Source organism: Xyrauchen texanus, chromosome 21 (genome assembly GCF_025860055.1).
Source record: "Xyrauchen texanus isolate HMW12.3.18 chromosome 21, RBS_HiC_50CHRs, whole genome shotgun sequence".
Lineage (NCBI taxonomy): Eukaryota > Metazoa > Chordata > Actinopteri > Cypriniformes > Catostomidae > Xyrauchen > Xyrauchen texanus.
In genome coordinates, this window is record NC_068296.1 from 25,725,128 (window position 1) to 25,738,995 (window position 13,868).

Sequence of the window (13,868 nt, forward strand, 5' to 3'; positions counted from 1 at the left end):
TAAGAATGGCATACTTATATTTGTGTCTGCATATTAAGTTGGGAAGAGAGAACACTTCACCTTTAAATATAATGTAAAAGATCTCTTTTTAATCTGTTTACCAGTTAAAGAGAAACCCCTGAGCAATCCATGTTCCCTTTAGCTTTCATATGAATCTAGTGTGTATACAAGCACTACAAAGGTTACAACATAACAGCGTGTACACACACAAGCATTCTAACAAAACGAGGAGGGCATTAGTCAGATTCTATATTCTCAAAGTGGCTTTGTTCCCTGCAGACCCCTCTTCCCCTACCCTCGAGTGCTAATAAAATGACGCGAGGACCCGTCTACTGTTCAGGCAATATGAATTTACAGCCGGAGTGTGACCACTGAAATGCCATGGGAGTTTTTTCCTCCATGTCTTCGCATTAGCCCATGTACAGATGTCTGAATGTGCTCAAATGCAAATTTGCTTTTGTGTCTCTGAACATGAATGCAGCTGTTCATTTCTTTCTCTAATATAAACATGTTGTTTGAGTTAGTATTTGTGTTCAAGCCTCTGAATGAGTTGGGATACGAGTTTGTGCACATGAGGGGAAGGCTACAGTGGCAGTAATAATTCAGCTGGATGTGCGCTTGGGCATGGGATTTGTGATATATGTTTATGGCCCTTCATCAAGAGCCAGTTAGGCCTGTACTGTGTGTGAGCACTGTGGAATCCCATAATGCACTTTTGTGCACGCAGAGAGAATACTTTGACATTTCATATGAGCCCCACTCCCTTGAGCACCCACAGTTACCTCCTCCAATGAGGAAAGAATCAGAAATAGAATTTTCAAAAGAAGGATTTGGTAGCTCATGTTTACTCAATCTCTCTCACACACACACACACTTACACAAATACAAACGCAGCTGCAAATGAGCAATGTATTTGTCTCCTGTTTGTTTCACAGAGATAACAAACAAGCGGTTTTCTATGGATCCATTGATTGCCACCTTGTCAAACCCTGCGGTGCCTTCCGACAAGCACATCTGAGTCCTGAAAACAGGTAAGTGCAGTTTAATTTTAATTTTATTGTTCATGCATTTCAATCCATTTAAATTGAGATTTTGATTTTAATTTTCACTTAATCGAATTTGAAGTTTTTACAGACAAATCTCCCTGTGTATTACATCATAACCTTTTTCTTTTATTATTGTTATATTGGGGGGTTACCAGAACATGCTATTAAAGAAATATTCAGGGTTCAATACATATTAAGCTCAATCAAGCTCAATAATTTGTGGGATAATGTTGATTAAAACAAATTCTACTCACCCCTCATTTTTGTGTGAAAGCAGTTACAGCAAGGCACTTATGTACAATGTGAATTAATGGGGCCAGTTCATAAATGCTAAAATACTAACTGTTTCAAAAGTATGGCCACAGCATGTAAACTTTATACATGTTAACATGACTTAAGTGTGATAAAATTGCTTCCTAAACTTATCTGTGTAATGTGATGTCCACTACCAGTATTACAGGGTTTTGTTGTCATGGCAATGAAGTTGTAATATTGGATATAACTTTACACAGTTAAGGTTAGTAAACAATTTTATCACAAAATCATGTTAACATGTATAATGTTTACATCCTGTGGCTATTCTTCGAAACAGTGTGTATTTTAGCGTTTATGGACTGGTCTCGTTTACTTCCATTGAAAGTGGCTCATTGCAACCGATTTTTAAAGGGACAACTTGAAATAATTTTTTGTGGAAATCAACTTTATGCCACAAGTGCTGCTAATTAAGCTTAACTTTTATTGAAAACTTTATATTCCTTTAAAATGTGTACAGTGATATTCCAATACTAAGGCATGTAAATTATTATTTTGTTTAGAATAAAGGCTTAAGCAGAATATGGACCTTAATCTGTATGTCCAAATGCATGAAAATAGGGTTATTATCATTTGTAAAAGTGAGATGTGAGAAGAGACCAGAAGATATGGTGTTTTGTTGAACCAAGCACAGGCTTTTATCCTTTTAAACCCTGGCAACAATTGCAGCACGTATGTCCTCTTTTTTGATGCTGATTAACGTGGTATTTGAGCTGGCATTAAACATAGTACTGCAATTATACTAAAGGTAACAGATAGGTAATGCATGAAAAGACTCTCTTTGAGAGATGCTCTGATATACTTTTAAACTCCATGGTCAGGTTAAGTGGTGGATCAAATATATTCAAGAGCTTTGAGATGAGTTATTAGTGGTAAAATAAGCAATCAATCAACTATCTACAGCTGCAATTAACTTTATCATAAATGTAATTTTTGTGAGATCTTGTCTCTAAAGCCTAAAAATGTGGCATTATTTCAAAACTTTGCAGCAAGTTCAGTGATACACTAACTCTGCACTGTGCATTCTCTTTAGGTGTGTGATTACATTGTACTTTTAACTAACAAATATACATATTTATAAAACACACACACATAGAGTAGATTTTCAGAGAGGAGCGAGCTGTGGTGGGTTTATGAAAGATGGCACTTGAAACTGTGGAGAACGTACAGATGGACAGTTGGCGGTGGAAAACACTGATGTAAGTGAACATTAAAGATTCATTCAAACAGCTGTTCCTTATCCAGGACAGCACAATCTACCGCCATGTGCTCGGATTCTAAAGCAGGAGATAGCGGGACGCAAGGGTGAAATCTTCACTATAGCGCATAGAATTACACCAACAGTTGAGCCAAACAAGATATATGACACCCAGGATGTGTCTCCAGTGATTAAAAGGTTTACTTCATACTGCTAAAAAATGTCAAGGAAAATCCAAGATTTTGTACTTGAATTTGACAAACAGTTTCTTGAACATTTGTCTTGAACATTTGGGGAGTTGCTGCATGAAACATTTACCCATGTTTCCATTGATAATGGTATAAACATTGTGGATGAACAGACTGACCATTTTTGTGACAATGCTGTCTAAGTACAGTCTTTAACCAGAAGTATTGGTATCTCTGTACAGTTTCTGCTCTCTTTACTGCTTTGGTTTGATGCTACAAGCCAAACAGACATATTAGACTATTAGTCAGATATTTGCTCTGAAAAAGTCCAGATGTGGTTTGGAAAAAATACAGATAATTGCTATGGAAAAAATCCAGTAAAATAAAACTCCTTAATTATCACGTGTAATGCAAAAATTCAAAGTGAATCTTAGGACTAATTATTTGATGTCTCTTGTTGTAAAATATAAAAAGCGTTATTAGTCTTTGTTTTAAAAAAATCTTTGAGTGCTGTTAGCCTAATTGAGAAAGCATTTTCGTTATCATGTTTATAGTTTATCAATCCATATCGTCTGCTTCTAACTGTGTCCTAATCTGTGAAAATATGAGTTTACATCAACAAGCGACAGAATATTTTGTCAATAACTTGGTTTATTTGTTCTGGCATCATATTTGGTATCCTGCCCTCTATAAAATATTATTTGCCCAAAATCTATAACTGTATATTAAACATTAATTGTTTTCTGATTTGCTGTGATGGTGCATTTTCACAATCAGTGTGGACAGACAAATATTCGCTAGAAACACGGAACACAATGTTAGGTTAAAGGTCTTGACCTCGTTCAGTAGAGTGAAAAGGTCACATATTTCAGAATAAAATGGATCTCTCAAAATTACAAAATGGCAAATTCAGCAGTGAGTGCCATGTGTGAGTGCCTATTTTTGGCAACATAAAATTCACTTCCAGACCAGATATAAAAATGTTCATCCAACCTACAAAATATTTTGTCCTTTGTCCTCAGACATTGGTGAAAGGAAAAGGCTGCTATCTGTCAGAGACCCCAAACACGTACCTCTCTTGCAGAAGCTCAGCCATGCAAAATAATCAGCCAAACAGGAGCGTTACTCCCACTGGAAATCACAGTAATAAGCCCACCATCCCCTTTCGAAATAACAGCTGGTTATGTTTTTCTAATGGAGAAGTGCCATCACAAGCCGTCGCTTCTCGTTCATCAGCAGCTGTTAGCTGTGACTTGAGGTGTGGGGAGAAATCAGCATAATATTTTTGAGCTGTAAGCAGCTGCAGATATTACAAAGATGAAAGCTTTGTAGAGTTAGAGGTATAGATTAGCAAAAAAAAAATAAAAAATATGTCATTCCAAACCCATAGAAAGTAATTTATTTTATTTTTTGAGGACAACATGGCAGACCATAATTTAAGTCAATATTCACCAGAAAATATTGCCCTGCCCCAAAGCTCACTTCTAGCCTTGTGGTCGCATCCAGAATAAAATAAAATAAAATTGTCAAGTCAGTCAATTTAAATGTTTGATCGCATAATTTGTAGTTAATCACAATTAAACAAAAATTGTGAAAGTGCTGCAATTTAACTCTGTTTATAATTATTGTCCTGTCAAAATGCTTGTACATCCTTCTTAGAAAAAAAAAAAAACTATTTAAAAACAATTTAATGCTTTATTAACATTTTCCAATCAAAGCCTTCCACAGTATTTAGATACACTAAAATATCACCAATAAAAGTAACATTAAACGTTTCCCAAACTATAATTGTGAGTTTGGCTGATTGAAATAACTAGTCTTCCCATAGGTTGCATAGTCATTGCAATGGGCATCAAATCTCAAAACTCTCATCCTCCACCATGTTTATTAGCCTGCAGACTTTGGCTATACACTTTGTTACAGCAATCATGAAGCCGCATTCATGATTCGTGACAGGGCGACTCATGGTCCACATGAAAAGCACTTGCAGACAAAAATGTCTCATTCTTCGTTTTGATGATAGTTAAGACATGGCATGCTTCTGTGGTAATTAAAATGTGCCTTACTATAGTAATACTATCACAAGTTCTATCTAGGCTTGTTTTGTACAACAAATAGCGCCAAGAGCTCCTTTCTCCATCATTTGTTCACTGACACGGCTGTTCTGTGTGTTTGAAGTGTATATGTCAGTGTAACGACTCCCGGCAGATAAATTGACACATTGCAAAGGTTTCATCCTTTCAACTAGTGTTTTTTGCTGGTTTATGCTGCATTAAAGGTAAATGTGTTAAATGGGACTAAGAAAAATGAACGTGTTAACATTTTTTATTAATCATATGCATTTACTCGTTAATTTTAACAGCTCTAATTACTATACATGAGCGAACCAATAACATTTACCACACATGAGAGATCCAATAACATTTTGCTGTCAATATTGACACCCAATTTTTTTCATTTTGGACGCAGGCCTTTTTCAGTTCGGAATGACATAAGTAAATAATAGTAAATAATATTGTGAAAAATATAATGTAATGTAATAATAATTGATAAATTATAAATAATTGAGAATTTTCTATTTTTGGGTGAACTGAAATGAAAATTCTGTCACTATTGACATTTTTTTTTTTCATTCAATAAAAGTGTATGGTGACTGAGTTTGTCAATGTCCCTAACACCTCCTTTTGTGTTCCACAGAAGAAGAAATTCACAAGGGTTTAAATTGTCATGATTGCGTAAATATTGACAGAATAAAAAATTATATATATTTGTGGGTGTTATATCCATTTAAGGCAATGACCCTGCTTAAATGATGCTCCTGTCCCGTCACCCTCACACCTGGACTTTGAGAAAGGGGCAAGAGTTCCAGATATAATTAATAGTGACAACTCTCATTGTGATGATTCTGAAGTGATACATGTGATACACACCATCTGTCGTGGGGTCAGTCTGCCCTGACGGGGCATGTTTGAAACATGAACGTGTGTCAGGCCAAGCATTTGCATCCCTCAGGCTAATTTGAAACTGATGGAAGACAAACAGACATATTCTGCCTTGCCATTTCTCCTCTATGCAGCTCAGGCAGTACTACAGTAAATTATGTCATGTCATTTTTCTATCCTTGGAGAGAGGATTTTCCAAGGTTAGTATCACTAAATGTGTTGATATCATGAATGGCACTGTTTATTCGGTTGTGAATGCCACTTTGTGATGAGAAAATGATTTATTAATAATAAGAGAACTCAAAATAATTAAACAACATCATTTAAACTAAATTGAGCTACCTTGGTACAGAGATCTGATTGGGATACAAAAGAGACAAAAATAAGTACAACGTAATTAAACAACAAATATATATTATCAAAATGACAGACCGACTTTACAAGACTGGGAAACCATCAGACAGATAAAAGCACAAATACAATACCAAAGAAAAACGAAACAGTTATAAATACACTTGAGTTAATGGGGAACAGGTGGGAAAAAATTGCATAGAGGAGAGCAAACAAGAAGAGCGGGAGAAAATGATAGACAATTATGGGATAACGAAGGGAGAGGAGCTGAGACACAAGGAAAACAAAACTAACCAAACATATGTGCAAAAAACAGAACTAAGGAAAATATAGGGAAAACAGGATCCTGCCACAAAATAGTAAAATAAAAACCAGACCAGAGTGGCAGGATCCTGGCACCTTCATAGAACCTTTACAAGTGGAATATTCCCTATTTGGAATGCTCTAAACAGGTGCTCCGCACCAGAGACTCGAAATTCTCGAAATTCTTTGTTGATTAGCATGTTCATAAGTTAACTATGTGGTACTCTAATAAGCATAATAATGCAAAACCAGTGTTGGGTAAGTTACTTAAAAAAAAAATTCCTCTACAAATGACTAATTATGTCTCTAAAATTTCAATCAGATTACTTTACTAATTACTTCATTGGAAAAAAGTAATCACATTACTAATTAATAATGTCTGTATTTCTTCCTTGTTCATTGTTAAGACAAACTCAGCACCTCAGATTTCTACTTCCAACTGACTTGTTACAGGGCCATAATTCATGTGTTCTAAATAAATAATATATTAGAAATACGCATTACCCTATAATGTATATAAAGTAATTAAATTAATTAATTACAGTAACAAATTACTTTTTAATTGGTTCATACCCAACACTGTACATAACACACAAATATTGGATAAAATAATACAGTTTTGCAGTTTTAATTGCCTTATTTTTATCTCTACTATTCAGTATTAAATGAAAATATTTATAATATAGTTTTCATAGTCTGCCATCACAGATTTGTTTTGCATCGAAATGCATTCTGAGATTCCTTTTCCATTAAGGAATTATTCGATGCTGCTTCAGATTTTGGTCAAAACAATTATCTCATGACGTGGCATAATTAAGATGTGTTCCTATTAGAACAACCTTCTTGTTGCCTTAAATGCTGCCTTAAAATGCTGCCTACATAGGTAGATCACTAGGTATGGGAACAGAGGAAATGACTAAGTAGAGCAGATCATTCTGCCTGTTGAAAACCAGATTTTCTTCAAACTATATATAGCTAACTTTCAACTGAGAAGTTTGCTCTGTCCTCTTTGAGTAATTGCAAATGGCAGGGTGCCGGTCTTATCACAATTAAAACTCCAGCAAAAGTCAATAAGCAAATTTGTTTTACTGTTTTATCGATGGCGTGCTAACAATGAAATCAAGCGAGAAGAGCACTGCACTGATAAATGATTAAATTGTTTAATAGTTTGCAAAGTTTAATGGAATCAAGTACAAGGATCAAAACCACTTGAGCTGTTTTAACTTGCGTAGGCCTGTACAAAAATTACCTCCATCCCACCATAGGTCATTTCCAGCGCTAACATGCTAACAAGAGCTTTGTCTGACCTCGTTCCTCTGTTGTTTTTTAGCACGTTGACTCAGCTGATGATGTAATCTACTTTTACTCAAACAATGAGACACAGGAAGAGAGAGTGTAAAAAAACAAGAAACATAGAATTCTCATGTGGCATCATTTTACTTTTCAAACTGATGAGCCTTTGTCTGATGCCCTGTGTTTGGAAAGAGTCAGAGCTGGAGATGGAGAGAGAAAGAGAGAGAGAGAGAGAGAGAGAGAGAGAGAGAGAGAGATTAAGGCAGATCATCTGTCGTCACCTGGCAGCTGATCAAAAGATCTCATTGGCAGACAGCATTCGAAAATCCACTGCAGCTTCTTTTTTTTCTCACTTAGAGCTGTAAAGGCATTTTCTCAGACACACATGCACTGGGTATTGGCTTTTGGCATATGTGGAAGGGAGGGGGGCTTTTGATACAAAGACTGTTTCAAGGCAGTAATGCTCTGAAATAGAAACATAGTTCCTTAGAACAGTGCGACAAACATGGTAACAAAATTTTTTATTGTCCAAAAGTAAACAAAAATATCCTTAAAATTAATAATTCACCAAAAATATAACAATGTCATTATTTACTCAAGCTTGGATGATTTTCTCTCCTCTGTGGAACACAAAAGATGTTAGACAGAGTTACAGCCTTAGTCACCATTTTCTATCATTGTATTGAACAAAAGATGCAATAAAGGTGAATGGTGACTGAGACTAACAGAGCTAAAATAGGACATCATTCAGGTTTAAAACAACAATAATGGTGTGTAAATCATGACAGAATTAAATTTTATTTTTCATTTAACTACATTATCCCCTTACTATAACCATGATCTGCATAGGCCCATGACATGGGTTGAATGGGAACATTTCTTCATGCTTTTTGAGGATGAGGGCATGCCATGTACCTGTCCAAATTGACATCTGCCTAATTTGGCATGTTTCTACTAAGCAACATACATTTGCATGAAAATACTGTAGAGTTTGGTTAGATGTGTTTTTTTTTTGTGTGTTTTTTTGCAATTAGCTATGTTTTTCTGCTATCCACATCCCTCTCAGAACAGAACTGTAAGCCATTTTTGGGCCGTGACCCACCAGTTGAAAACCACTGAATGTGAAAATAAAACTCAAAAGGAAATGTTGAGTGTAATGTTGAGACACTCATGTTGGAAAACATTAGGGAATATGGGGATGTGGCATGTCGAATCCAGATCCCAGAGCAGAGGATTTTGAAAGGGGTGCAGGGGTTTGAATAAGGTAAGAAACTCATATTCTTCAGAAGAATGAGAGAAACTCAGTTTTTTTGTTGTGAGAGCTACACCCCAAGGCTTGTTGGTGTGCTGTTGGGAGGAAATAGGTCCCTGTGTTGTTGTGTTGTGCTGCCATGCATTCACTCCTTTTTTGTCTCATTATGCATTTATTTGAAATGTTCTTTTCTTGTTTTGCCTCGTGATGAGATTGAGAAATACCTAAGCATTTTCCAGGTCACAATTAAAAATGTGTTTTACAGTTCAGTGAGTCTATTCTCATGCAGGTATTTAACATAATTGTTACATTTCGAACATCAGCTCCAGCATTCATAAATGTTTTCCTTTTAAAACTAATGCCATGGTGCGTACTCAAATATGGTAGCATTATGCAACTTTTAATAGTTTCCATTTGCACATGCTGAGAATTGACTAAAGTACATCATTTTAAATATAATTAATAGTGCCTTCAATCGATAAATTTGTTTTATTTTTAGTTTCCTGGTATGTAATCGAATTAATCGCAATTAATCGCATAACAATATTTGCTACAAAAAAAGAAGCCCCCCCACATATACAGTGAGGAAAATAAGTATTTGAACACCCTGCTATTTTGCAAGTTCTCCCACTTAGAAATCATGGAGGGGTCTGAAATTGTCATCGTAGGTGCATGTCCACTGTGAGAGACATAATCTAAAAAAAAATCCAGAAATCACAATGTATGATTTTTTAACTATTTATTTGTATGATACAGCTGCAAATAAGTATTTGAACACCTGTCTATCAGCTAGAATTCTGACCCTCAAAGACCTGTTAGTCTGCCTTTAAAATGTCCACCTCCACTCCATTTATTATCCTAAATTAGATGCACCTGTTTGAGGTCGTTAGCTGCATAAAGACACCTGTCCACCCCATACAATCAGTAAGAATCCAACTACTAACATGGCCAAGACCAAAGAGCTGTCCAAAGACACTAGAGACAAAATTGTACACCTCCACAAGGCTGGAAAGGGCTACGGGGAAATTGCCAAGCAGCTTGGTGAAAAAAGGTCCACTGTTGGAGCAATCATTAGAAAATGGAAGAAGCTAAACATGACTGTCAATCTCCCTCGGACTGGGGCTCCATGCAAGATCTCACCTCGTGGGGTCTCAGTGATCCTAAGAAAGGTGAGAAATCAGCCCAGAACTACACGGGAGGAGCTGGTCAATGACCTGAAAAGAGCTGGGACCACCGTTTCCAGGGTTACTGTTGGTAATACACTAAGACGTCATGGTTTGAAATCATGCATGGCACGGAAGGTTCCCCTGCTTAAACCAGCACATGTCAAGGCCCGTCTTAAGTTTGCCAATGACCATTTGGATGATCCAGAGGAGTCATGGGAGAAAGTCATGTGGTCAGATGAGACCAAAATAGAACTTTTTGGTCATAATTCCACTAACCGTGTTTGGAGGAAGAAGAATGATGAGTACCATCCCAAGAACACCATCCCTACTGTGACGCATGGGGGCGGTAGCATCATGCTTTGGGGGTGTTTTTCTGCACATGGGACAGGGCGACTGCACTGTATTAAGGAGAGGATGACCGGGGCCATGTATGGCGAGATTTTGGGGAACAACATCCTTCCCTCAGTTAGAGCATTGAAGATGGGTCGAGGCTGGGTCTTCCAACATGACAATGACCCAAAGCACACAGCCAGGATAACCAAGGAGTGGCTCTGTAAGAAGCATATCAAGGTTCTGGCGTGGCCTAGCCAGTCTCCAGACCTAAACCCAATAGAGAATCTTTGGAAGGAGCTCAAACTCCGTGTTTCTCAGCGACAGCCCAGAAACCTGACTGATCTAGAGAATATCTGTGTGGAGGAGTGGGCCAAAATCCCTCCTGCAGTGTGTGCAAACCTGGTGAAAAACTACAGGAAACGTTTGACCTCTGTAATTGCAAACAATGGCTACTGTACCAAATATTAACATTGATTTTCTCAGGTGTTCAAATACTTATTTGCAGCTGTATCATACAAATAAATAGTTAAAAAATCATACATTGTGATTTCTGGATTTGTTTTTTTAGATTATGTCTCTCACAGTGGACATGCACCTACGATGACAATTTCAGACCCCTCCATGATTTCTAAGTGGGAGAACTTGCAAAATAGCAGGGTGTTCAAATACTTATTTTCCTCACTGTAGCTAATTCAATATATAATTATAAAAATATTATTTATAAATTCTGTATAAAAAATAAGAATGTTGATTACATTTGTTAATTCTGTTCGCTTAATTATGTAAAAAAACATTATACAATTAATCATGCACCCTGACCATTATGTAAATTACATAAGGGATCAAAGGAACATGTATTAATGTCTTTAAATAATCTGAATTATTACATTTATTATATATTATATCTATAAATATTTTGATATTTGGGAACCTTTTCAGAAAATATTTGATTGGTTACGATTAATTCAATACATTTTTTTATCAAACAACAGCAATTTAATCAAGCTAGATAAATCACTTTTACACAACAGTTATGTAAACAAGAAGAAGGTATTGAATCATTAAATCATTTTAGACACAGTATGTCCAATTGTTTTGTCTATTTTTGCTTTATTATCGAAAAGAGTTCCAAATGAAGTCAAAGCAGTGTCAACAGTTCCATGTCACCAAATAACACAGAGACAGTCTGTCTAGAACTCCATTAACACAGACAAGTGGAATGATACAAACAGTTAAGCATCCCAGTGCTGTTATACTAAATATTAGTGCTCTGTGAATGCACTTGTCCAATGAGATTAGAGAACTAGAACTGCTGTATAATAGTTGATGAACTCTAAAGCTTATTTTGGCCCCATTAATTTACTTTTCCTTAAATTTTTTTAAGCATATTTGCTTCATGCATTTATACCACAAATCGAGCAATCTCATAGGGAGCAACGTTTGAAGTCTCATGGCCAAACCTTACAGTGGCATTCAAATCTGTATTCTGGAAAATGCAGACACCTGACCAGTGAGAGTGCCTAATATAATGCGACTGCACCCTGTTTCACCTCCATCTGCAAAAGTAATTATGGCAAACCACCGAGTGCATGCTGGATTGGAGCAAAGGCAGCAAATAAAGGTCATGAAAATAAACACATCTCTCTTGTTATGGAGGAGATGGGTACAGTTTCCAATGAAGTGCTGATGCTCAAGGCTAGGAATTTATCCTTTACCTTATATTTTCCTCCAGCAGAAGCTGTTCTTCTAAGCAAAACCCTGAAATTCCCCTGAGATAAGACATGACAGGAGGAGAGAGACAGGGCTTCAGCGAGGATCGTGGAGGTGAGAGGAAGATTGCTGAGACATTGTAGAAAGAGCATGGAAAAGAGTGAGAAGGACATAGGTGAGACAGGGGGTGAGTGAGAAGGACATAGGTGAGAAAGGGGGAGAGTGAGAAGGACATAGGTGAGAAAGGGGAGAGCGAAAGTGTTATTGAGAGAGACATAGTGCGCATTTGTGTTTCTTAGAGGTGAGAAAAGAGACAGACTGTCAAAGGTTTGGTGAAACCAAGGGAGCTGTGTGGGTATATAATGATTTTTTAATCAGAATGTTGATTCAATTTTGATGAGTTAATATGGATTGTCATACATTAATTTCATTACTTGTTTAAAAAGTACTTGTATACAATGGTGTCCAAAGTCTGAGACAATATTGGTAATATGGGATTAGATGTCTAAGTTAAACCTAAAAATATATTTTTTTAGATTTAAAACAAAGAAATTTAGAAGTAAAATGAAAAAATATTGAAGATTCTGCACTAATTCTCACTAATTAAATGTAAGCAAGTTTGTGACATTGTCCGTACCATGACCTTTGTACGTAAGGTCAGATAGCCTTACTTTAATTGAGCACACAAGATGCACTTTGAAACATTTGTGTTGGGATATCAAGATTATCAGGTTTTGTACAACCTCGAGTGCATGTTGTCATTAAAGCAAACAGATAAACTTAAATTAAATCCAACCTTTCACTAAAATTTTTATGCTAAAATTGTAATGAAACATATTGTATTCAATTATAAAATAAGCATTTTCACAAGTTGTCTCACTTTTTGATCGTACTGTAACTGAAATAGATGTAGTGATTTGTCTAAGCACATACTGTATATGAAAGGGCACAAGTGGCATTTAATTATGTTATGAATACTGAACAGTTTTTTCAGTCTGCTTAAAGCTTAAAACCTCTTCAGAGTATTCGAACAGCATGTCCAACACTTTAGAAGCATATTCAGATCTTGCAAGGCAACAATATATAGCCACAACGAGTCTGTCTCTTTTCTGACCTCTGGCATCAACTGTATGTGGACCTCCTGAGTGTGGGGATTGACCAGGCTGGCTGCCCAAAAACATTCGGCTGCCGACTGGCCCTTTCCCAAGGAGACTCGATCCAGCGGATTATCCACCCAAGCTCAAGCACTGGTAAACCCTTCAGACTCACTGACCGGAACCAAAACAGCCTTTTTTTTTCTTCTGTGGTCCAGTTTTAGGGTATTGATTGTTAAAATGTATTGCTCCAATGATGTGAACCTTGAGAATGTTGGGCGCTTGGACTGATGGAAGAAACAATTTAGCCATCTGCTTAAGAGTGTTTAACTAGAGTTCCTTGACTATGTCAGTGAAACAGTAGTATCCACCAACGATTAGATATAAACCATTAGGTTATCAATTAAAAGTAAAAAAGACCCAATAAGGTGTCTGTTTTCTTTATTGTGTTAATGTATTTCCTATTAAAACAAGAAGTTTGGGTGGGACAATCTCATTCTAGAGAGCATTTTATTAGACAAAAATGTGGATACTCCCATGAGTGCAAGATTTTCCCAGAAGAGAAATACTATACATTTTGAGTATGTATATCTGTATAAGTATTTTTGTCAACATTTAGGAGTCCACTAGCATATAGAAGGCCTCAAAACTAAGGGACATACAAGCTTTTTTTTAAGAGG

General features: G+C 36.4%; 1 protein-coding gene across 1 annotated transcript in view; it reads left to right on the top strand.

Moving 5' to 3' along the window:
• Window positions 1-998: 998 nt before the first annotated feature.
• The window catches only part of LOC127661998 (alpha-1,3-mannosyl-glycoprotein 4-beta-N-acetylglucosaminyltransferase C-like), a 117,851-nt gene continuing 104,981 nt past the window's right edge, over window positions 999-13,868 (top strand). The window contains exon 1 of the mRNA XM_052153009.1: window positions 999-1,031. The gene's annotated coding sequence lies outside the window, so the exon portion shown is untranslated. The remainder of the gene's footprint in view (window positions 1,032-13,868) is intronic.